Source organism: Cetorhinus maximus, chromosome 4 (genome assembly GCF_964194155.1).
Source record: "Cetorhinus maximus chromosome 4, sCetMax3.hap1.1, whole genome shotgun sequence".
NCBI lineage: Eukaryota > Metazoa > Chordata > Chondrichthyes > Lamniformes > Cetorhinidae > Cetorhinus > Cetorhinus maximus.
The window spans coordinates 178,613,165-178,622,832 of record NC_135882.1 but is presented as its reverse complement, the minus strand read 5'-3'; positions in this window follow the sequence as shown (position 1 = coordinate 178,622,832).

The following is a 9,668-nucleotide window of genomic DNA, read 5'->3' as shown; positions in this document are numbered from 1 at the left end:
CATCACAGATGCCAGTTGTCAGCCATTTCGATTCACTCCGCGTGATATCAAGAAATGGCTGAAGGCACTGGATACTGCAAAGGCTATGGGCCGTGACAGTATTCCGGCAATAGTACTGAAGACTTAGGCTCCAGAACTTGCCGTGCCCCTAGCCAAGCTGTTCCAGTACAGCTACAACACTGGCATCTACCTGGCTAAGTGGAAAATTGCCCAGGTATGTCCTGTACACAAAAAGCAGGACAAATCCAACCCGGACAATTACCGCCCCATCAGTCTACTCTCCATCATCAGTAAAGTAATGGAAGGGGTCATCAACAGTGCTATCAAGCGGCACTTGCTTAGCAATAACCTGCTCACTGATGCCCAGTTTGGGTTCAGCCAGGGCCACTCAGCTCTTGGCCTCATTACAGCCTTGATTCAAACATGGACAAAAGAGCTGAACTCCCGAGGTGAGGTGAGAGTGACTGCCCTTGACATCAAGGCAGCATTTGACTGAGTGTGGCATCAAGGAGCCCAAGCAAAACTGGAGTCAATGGGAATCAGGGGGACAACTCTCCACTGGTTGGAGTCATACCGAGCACAAAGGAAGATGGTTGTGGTTGTTGGAGGTCAGTCACCTCAACTCCAGAACATCACTGCAGGAGTTCCTCAGGGTTTCTGAGGACAATTAGGGATGGGCAATAAATGCTGGTCCAGCCAGTGAAGCCCACATCCCATGAATGAATATTTAAAAAATTGTGGCCTCCACCAAACCATCTTCTGCTGCTTCATCAACGACTTTACTTCCATCATAAGGTCAGTATTGGGGATTGTCACTGATGATTGCACAATGTTCAGCACCATTTGCGACTCCTCAGATACTGAAGCTGTCCATGTTGAAATGCAGCAAGGTCAGGACAATATCCAGGCTTGGGCTGACAAGTGGCAAGTAACATTCATGCCATACAAGTGTCAGGCAATGACCATCTCCAACAAGAGAGAATCCAACCATCGCCCCTTGAAATTCAATGGCATTACCATCACTGAATCCCCCACTGTCAACATCCTGGTGGTTACCACTGACCAAAAATTGAACTGGACTAACCATATAAATACTGTGGCTACAAGGGCAGGTCAGAGGCTAGGAATCCTGTGACGAGTAACTCACCTCCTGACTCCCCAAAGCCTATCCACCATCTACGAGGCACAAATCAGGAGTGTGATGGAATACTCCCCACTTGCCTGGATGAGTGCAGCTCCCACAACACTCAAGAAGCTTGACACCATCCAGGACAAAGCAGCCCGCTAGATTAGCACTAAATCCAGAAACATTCACTCCCTCCACCACAGACACACTGTAGCAGCAATGTGTACCACCTACAAGATGCACTGTGGGAATTCACCAAGGCTCCTTCAACAGCTTTAAAACCCACGACAACTACCATCTAGAAGGACAAGGGCAGCAGATAGATGGGAATACCACCACCTGGAAGTTCCACTCCAAGTCACTCACCATCCTTATTTGGAAATATATTGCCGTTCCTTCACTGTCACTAGGTCAAAATCCTGGAACTGCCTTCCTAACAGCACTGTGGGTGTACCTACACCACATGGACTGCAGCGGTTCAAGAAGGCAGCTCACCACCAGCTTCTCAAGGGCAAGTAGGGATGGGCAATAAATGCTGGCCCAGCCAGAGAAGCCTACATCCCGTGAATGAATTAAAGAAAGATGTGTTTACAATCTTTCTTGTATTAATAAGCGTTTAATTTAGCTTTCTAAAAAACCTCTTGTGACTCAGTGGTCTTATTACTGAATTCAAAGCCTGCATCTCGAAACATACAAATTGCAAAAATGGGTTATGACAGTTGTTTCAAGTTTCCCTCTGGCTATGTCATAATACTGGCATCTACATGGTAATGTAATTGCCCAGGTATGTCCTGTACACAAAAAGCAGAACAAATCCAACCCGGCCAATTCACGTCCAATCAGTCTTGTTTTTATTCTTTCGCAGGATATGGACGTCGCTGGCTGGGTCAGCATTTATTGCCCAGCCCTAATTGCCCTTGAGAAGGTGGTGGTGAGCTGCCTTCTTGAATCATTGCAGTCCATGTGGTGTAGGTACACCCACAGTGCTGATAGGAAGGGAGATCCAGGATTTAGACCCAGATCAAGTCTACTTTCTATCATCAGTAAAGTGATGGAAGGGGTCATCAACAGTGCTATCAAACGGCATTTGCTTAGCAATAACCTGCTCACTGATGCTCAGTTCATGTTCAGCCAGGGCCACTGAGCCTCTGATCTCACTTCAGTCTTCATCGAAACATGGACGTACAGCTGAATTCCAGAGGTGAGGTGAGACACCTCTGGAATTGACATCAAGGCAGCATTTGACCAAATGTGGCATCAGAGGACCCGAGAAAAATGAATTCAATAGGAATCAGGGGGAAAACTCTCTGCTGGTTGGCATCATACCTAGCATAAAGGAAGATGGTTGTGGTTGTTGGAGGCCAATCATCTCAATTCCTGAACATCGCAGCAGGATTCCTTAGGGTAGTGCCCTAGGCCCAACAATTTTCAGCTTTTTAAAAATTCATTCATGGGATGTGGGCATCGCTGGTTAGTCTAGCATTTATTGCCCACCCCTAATTGCCCTTGAGAAGGCAGTGGTGAGCTGCCTTCTTGAATTGCTGCAGTCTATGTGGTGTAGGTACACCCATGGTGCATTTGGGAGGGAGTTCCAGGATTCTGACCCTGTTATGACGTGGCAGATGATGTGTGCCGGGTGGACCAAATCCACAAGGGAAACTTGGTCACACTAGCACAGCAGTTTTGCAATTTGTATTTATTACAAGATGTGTGCACTGAATTCAGAAGTAAGAAGTCCACCAAGACCTTCAGAGATTTAAAAAAATTAAATTAAAATATTTATTAACAAAATGAAAGATGTCAAGCACACACATGAGACTACAATTACTACAATAATAACTCCTAAAATTCCTAATTAACTTGACCCCCAGTTACACACTGTTTAAGGCAACGGTCCAAAAATAGATTTTAGATTTAAAATAAACTGAGCAAGTTAACACAATACCCTGGACAGTGGAATTCCAAATAGCATTTCCCCCACTTCAGTTCCGTGGCATACCAGACTCATGCTCAAATGCTGGAGGCTTCATTAAGGCTATTGCTCACACTTCTGTTCGATCTTACATTGCCTTCTCCTCTCACATAGCCTTTCATTCTCCTTTATATATGTTTCTCTCTTTTAATATGTAAATTCTATTGTTCCATATGCCTTTGAAACTGTATCTTCCTCATGACATAAAAACTTTCATGTTGCCAACGTTGCCAGTAACCTTTGGGAAAAATAAACACATTCCTTAGGCTTGCTTATTTGGCTAGTTGTAAACAGACTGGGGTCTATTTGAAATCCAACAATCCCTCCATTTATCTAATAACACAAATGTCCTTCACACTTTACATGCTAAGCCAGCATCCATGTTTACTCATTAGCATGTCAAGCAGCTGGCTTCTATTGATGATTTAAAGCTTGCAGTCTGCTTGACTATAAAATGTAATTAAATCACAAACAAACAGACCCAACTATACTTATTCCCATTAACCTACTTCACAATAAACCAGAAAAATATTATGAAAATTATATGTTAGTTTCATGACACCTCCATCCTTATGAGAAAATGAACCATCACTATTTTAATAGGCGGCTTCATTTTCTTAACCCATTTTGCACTACCTTCTATATTTATTTATATACCCACAATATTATATTACCTGATGCAAGCATCAACATAACGATATATACAAGTTCTTGGTATCAAGAGAGGTCATTTCAGTCCATTGTCCAGGTTCTAAATGTCCAATTTCCCTTTGAGCTTTAAACTCTCGACAATGCATCTGCAATTAGATTTTCTCATCCAGCCACATGTATAATCTGTAAATTAAATGGTTGCAGTAATAAACTCCATCTGAATAGCCTTGCACTTCGGTCTTGAAATCTGTCCAGGAACTTTAAAAGATTGTTGTCTGCATAAACAATCATTTCTGATGAATTGTTTGCAACATAAACCTCGAAATGCAGCAACACTAACCAGACCCAGAATCTCCTTTTTGATCATTCAATATATTCTCTGTTGTACATTCCATAAAAAATACCCTATCGATTTTTCAATTTCAGTTTCATCTTCTTGCAACAGTACAGCTCCAGTGCCTAAATCACTCGCGTCAATGGCCAACTTAAAGTGCTTGGTATAATTGGGTACTGCCAAAACAATACAGTTTTCAAACTGTCAAATGCCTTCTGACACTTCTGTGTCCATTGAAACTTCTTGTTCTTTTTTACTAGTTCAGTCAATGGAGCAAACACGCTGCTAAAATTTGGTACAAATTTCCAGCAAAACCCACTCATGCCCAGGAATCTCAACATTTCTAATGGGGAAATCCATGATGGCTTTGACTTTCACATCTCTCAGAGCCATGTTACCATGTCCAATGGTATGACCTAGATCTGTAACTTGCGTTTTTGAAGACTCACTTTTAGCCAAGTTCACCACCAAATTAGCTTCTTGCAGTCGATTAAAAAATTCTTGCAGATGTTGTAAATGCTCCTCCCATGTTTGACTGAAAACTATCAAGTCGTCAACATAAACAGCACAATTGCTCAGTCCTGCAATTATTTTGTTTGTCAGTCTTGTTGTCAGAAATGTTGCTGGTGCATTTTTCATACCAAATGGCATGACTTTAAACTGATATAATCCATCTGGCATCACAAAAGCGATATCTCCTTTGCTCTCTCTGAAAATGGTACTTGCCAATATCCTCTCAGCAAGTCAATCTTTGTGATAAACTTTGATTGCATTGAGAAAGTGGGACAATCTTCCAACCATGGTATAGGATATGAATCGGCTTTTGTCACTGCATTCACCTTTCAATAGTCCACACACAGCCTTTGTGATCCATTTGGTTTTGGTACAATCACAATATGCAAACTCCTGTTACTGCAACTAAACTCAATGATGTCATGTTGAAGCATAACTTTGTTGGACTTATTCTATAAGGATGTTGCCTTATTGAAGATGAATCACCTACATTCACATCATGTGTAGCTAAAATTTGTCCTTCCCAGCTCATTCCCACAAATAGCTTTTTGTGACTGCAATAGCTTCTCCAAATCACTTTGACGCTTGTCTAGAAGATAACTCAATATTACATTTAAAGTTTTTTAAGTACCCCCTCATTATAAGACCATAAGACGTAGCAGCAGAAGTAGGCCATTCAGCCCATTGAGTCTGCTCCACCATGCAACAAGATCATGGCTGATCTGATAATCCTCAACTCCACTCTCCTGCCTTTTCCCCATAACCCTTGAATACCTTACCGATTAAAGATTTGTCCATCTCAGCCTTGAATTATTCAATTTGATTTGAGGAAAATCAATTTCAGAATCCTTCATTTCTAACTCTTTCTCTTTATCTACCATCACTAATATCTCCTTTTGGTCCTCTTCCTTGTCAAAGTACTTTTTAAGCATATTTGCATGACACACCCACTGCTAATTTCTTCTATCTGGAGTATTTATTAAATAATTTACTTCACTCAGGGCAGAATTTTCCCTTTGGCGTGCGGGGGCGGGCCCCACACACCGACACGTAAAATGACGCGTGGTGACATTGGGGCCAGTTCCACGTCTGGCATCTCCCCAGTCGTCACAGCCTCATCGGATGCAATGGTCACTGGCAGAGGGGCGGAGGAGCTGCTGCCCTCATCCGGAGCACCCTGAGGGGAGCCCGCAGAGACAACAGGCAGCTGCTGCACCGACGTACGGTCACTTTGGATCTCCCTGCTCACCGTGGATGGATGGGCACCGAGCTGGGATACTTGGTGCCCAATCCATCTCCCATACTGGCACTGACCAGCTGAGATCAATCCGCTGTGAGGGCTTGCTGGTCTTGCGCATCCCCAGGAAGCCCTGATTGGTCTCGTGGAGGAGCCTCTCCACAAGAGTCACCACTCTCTCCATGGAGGTAGCATGGCACTTGGCCATGAGGCTCATTGCATTGGCAAGGGTCTGCGTGGACTCCTCCACCACAGAGACCAAGCCAAGCATAGCCTCATGTATCTCCGCCAGATCCTCCCACACACCCTGCTGGACTTCCAGCATTTGCTGCTTCAGGGACGACTCCAGAGGCCCATCATCAGCCACTGACTGAGCCTGTGCCTGGTTCTCCTGCAGTCCTCTGACTACTGGCGCCATGGGCATTTTCCTTCTCCGCCAGCTCCTCCAGTGGCCGTGAAGTGCCCTCACCGCTGTGCCCCAGGACACTAGCCAATGATCTAATTCCCACTGAGGTGCCAGTATGTACGCTGGTGCCTGCCTGGCAGAGATGTTGCGATGCTGGTGGGTCAGAGACTTCAGGACTCTCAGGTGTGAGGGGGGGCCTCTGCTGCTCCTCCTCCCGGCCCTGCTCCGCTGATACTGAAAGGAAGAACAAGGACATTTGATTAGTTAACGTGGAGACAATGTCAATGTGCATCCTTGTCCCCCGGATCATTATGTGCTCATCCTTCCATAAGCAATGGTCAAGCCATGTTGCAAACTTCAATCACTGAACATTCAGCAGTGTCAACATTCCCATGGCTGGGAGAACAATGCTGACCTCAGTGCTGGGCTAACAAGCCTGCCTGTGGCACCCCAGCCTCACCGACACCGGCGGACCTGGGCGCATGCCGCCTCTCCAGATCAAGGGGCTCCTGCTCGAACCTAGAAATGATGGCCAGCTGGGCCGGCCCTACGCCAGTCCTCAACCGCTCGGCAGCATTATGAATATTCTTCTACTGAAAAGGAGAAAAGGGCATTGATTAGTGCAACTTGTACATGGAATCTCTTCACTGCCATCCCACCCCAACCAGACTGGAACATTGCAGGACTCCAGTGCCTCCTCACCCCGCAGCTGCCGCACACTCACACAAAGATGCCAGACCTGTTCCCACTCCCCCTGCCCCCACCCCACCCTTGGCCAAATGCAGCCTACATCATATTTGGCACCACACAGTCCGCAATCAGGTTCGCGCCCACCCACGCCCACTCCTGCATGGCCCGTCCAACAAGGCAGAAAATTCTGCCCTCAGTTTCTTTTCAATCCTGTAAGGCCCATTAAACCTTTCCATTAATGATTCACTTAGTACTGGTAACAAAACTAACACTTTCATCACTTGTTGTGATATCTTTAAATGTTCACTAGCCAACTCACATGCTCTGTCCAATCTTGCTCTGAAGTTTGATACATAATCCAGGAGACTAGTTTCCGAATTTTGACCCACTAATTTCTCATGAATTAACTTTAGCGGTCCCCTTACCTCATGACCATAGACTCATTCAAAAAGACTAAATCTAGTCAATGCATTTGGTGCGTCCCTAATAGCAAATAACAAGAATGGAATTCCCACATCCCAGTCCTGTGGATAGTCTTGACTGTAAACCCCCATCATGGTTTTTAAAGTTTGATGCCATCTTTCCAAAGCCCCTTGTGACTCAGGATGATAAACTGTTGGCTTCAAGTGTTTTATGCCCAAACTGTTCATTACTTCCTTAAACAGCTGTGACATGAAATTCAAATCCTGATCTGATTGTATTTCTTTTGGTAAAACATATCTTGTAAAATATTTAAACAACTCTTCCACAATTCTCTTTGCTATAATATTTCTCAAAGGTATCGCTTCCAGAAACCTTGTAGACACATCCGTTATTATCTGCAAGTACTGATTTCCACTTTTAGTCTTAGGGAGGGGTCCTACACAATCATTCATGACTCTAGTAAAAGGTTCCGCAAATGCTTGAGTTGGAATTAAAGGTGCTGACTTAATCACTGCTTGTGGTTTCCCTATCATCTGACATGTGTGACATGTTCTACAGAATTTGACTACATCTCTTTGCAATCCAGGCTAATAAAAATGCTTTTGCATTTTCGCCTATGTCTTTCTAACTCCTAAATGTCCTCCTATTGGAATTTCATGAGCTATTCTCAGTATCTCATTTCTATATCCAGATGCAATTCCACCCATTTTTCACCTGTTGAAACTTGATATGGTCACCACTTCCTCATTAACACATTACCTTCATGGTAATAACATTTTGGAATACATTCTTCCTCTGTTTCCGAGTAAGCTGTCTGATATAACTGCTTTATTCATGGATCCTTTTGTTGTAGCTCTACCAACTGCCTTGAGCTAAACACTTCAACTTCATTCTCTTCCATTTACTCTTCCTGAATAATTTTATCAAAAATGGCATCAGCAAATTGAACTTCAACACCCTGTCCCTGCCTTTTAACTTCCTCTCCATCCTGTTTCAACTTGCGAGCTTGTGATCTCATTACTACACAATCTAGAAACAATCCAGAATGCTCTTTCCACAACTTCTGTTGAAAAACCTCTACATTCTGTTCAACTACTGTAGGCATCAACCACATCTGTTAACCAGCAATATCATTACCTAAAATAAATTGAACCCCTACAATGGGAAATGTTTCCACCACTCCAACAATCACCTTACCTGTTTTCCACTTACTCATTAAATTTACCTTCCACAATAGAATAGGTTTAGCATCTCCATGAACCCCACTTATTATCACCTGCTCCTGTAATATTCCCTTTGAACAACAAATATCACCAACCCATAACATTAAGGATTGTCTAGCCCCTATGTCTCTTAAAATCTTAATATCTTTACCTACTCCATCCTGTACACATGGAAAGAATTCCCCTTCACATACAAAATCTTTAAACATTTCTGCAACCTGCTCCTCAGAACTCCCTTGGGTAAATTGTGAACACATTCCCACTTCTTTACCTATCACTGCTTCTTCCTGTTTTACCTGTACACAAACCATTGTTTTTTTTCTGTGCCTGGACCTCAGAACCCACAATACTTTTACTTCCAGGACTTTTCTGTATTCCAAGTATTGTAACAGATTTTCCCTGTAATTTCCAATAAATTGACTTCTTGTGCCCAACTTTATTATAATGAAAACACCTCAATTTCCGAGTGGCACTTCAGCCCTCAGCACCTTCCTTTTTAGTCTAAGAAAAAACTTCCTGGGAATTTCCACCTACCTCTTCTCTTCCCTGATGACCCACCTTCCTTTCACCTTCCCACTTTAAATCCTTCTATGATTTAAAAGGGTGACAAAAAAAAAAGGTTTAGCTCTATGAACTAACTCACAATCATCAGCTATCTCTGCTGCTTGTCTTGCCATTTTAACCCTCTGTCCTTCCACATAAGTTCCCACTGCCGAAGGAATTGAATTTTTAAATTCTTCCAAAAGAATTACTTCTCTAAGGGCTGCATATGTTGTCTCTATCTTTAATGCCCATACCAACCGGTCAAAATTATATTGAGCTTGAGAGAGCAAAACAAAGTAAGTTTACACAGGCTGTTTCCTTATATTCCTAAATTTCTGTCTGTTTGCCTCAGGAACCAACTCATATGCACTCAAAATAGCCTTTTTTACTGCATCATAACCCACCGACTCTTCTTCTGACAGCGAAACATAAACCCCATGAGCTCTACCCACTAACCTAGACTGTAAAACAACATCCAGTTTTCTTGTAGCCATTTAATCGGTTTAGCTATCTTCCCAAATGGAATAAAGAATGCCTCCACATCTCCTTC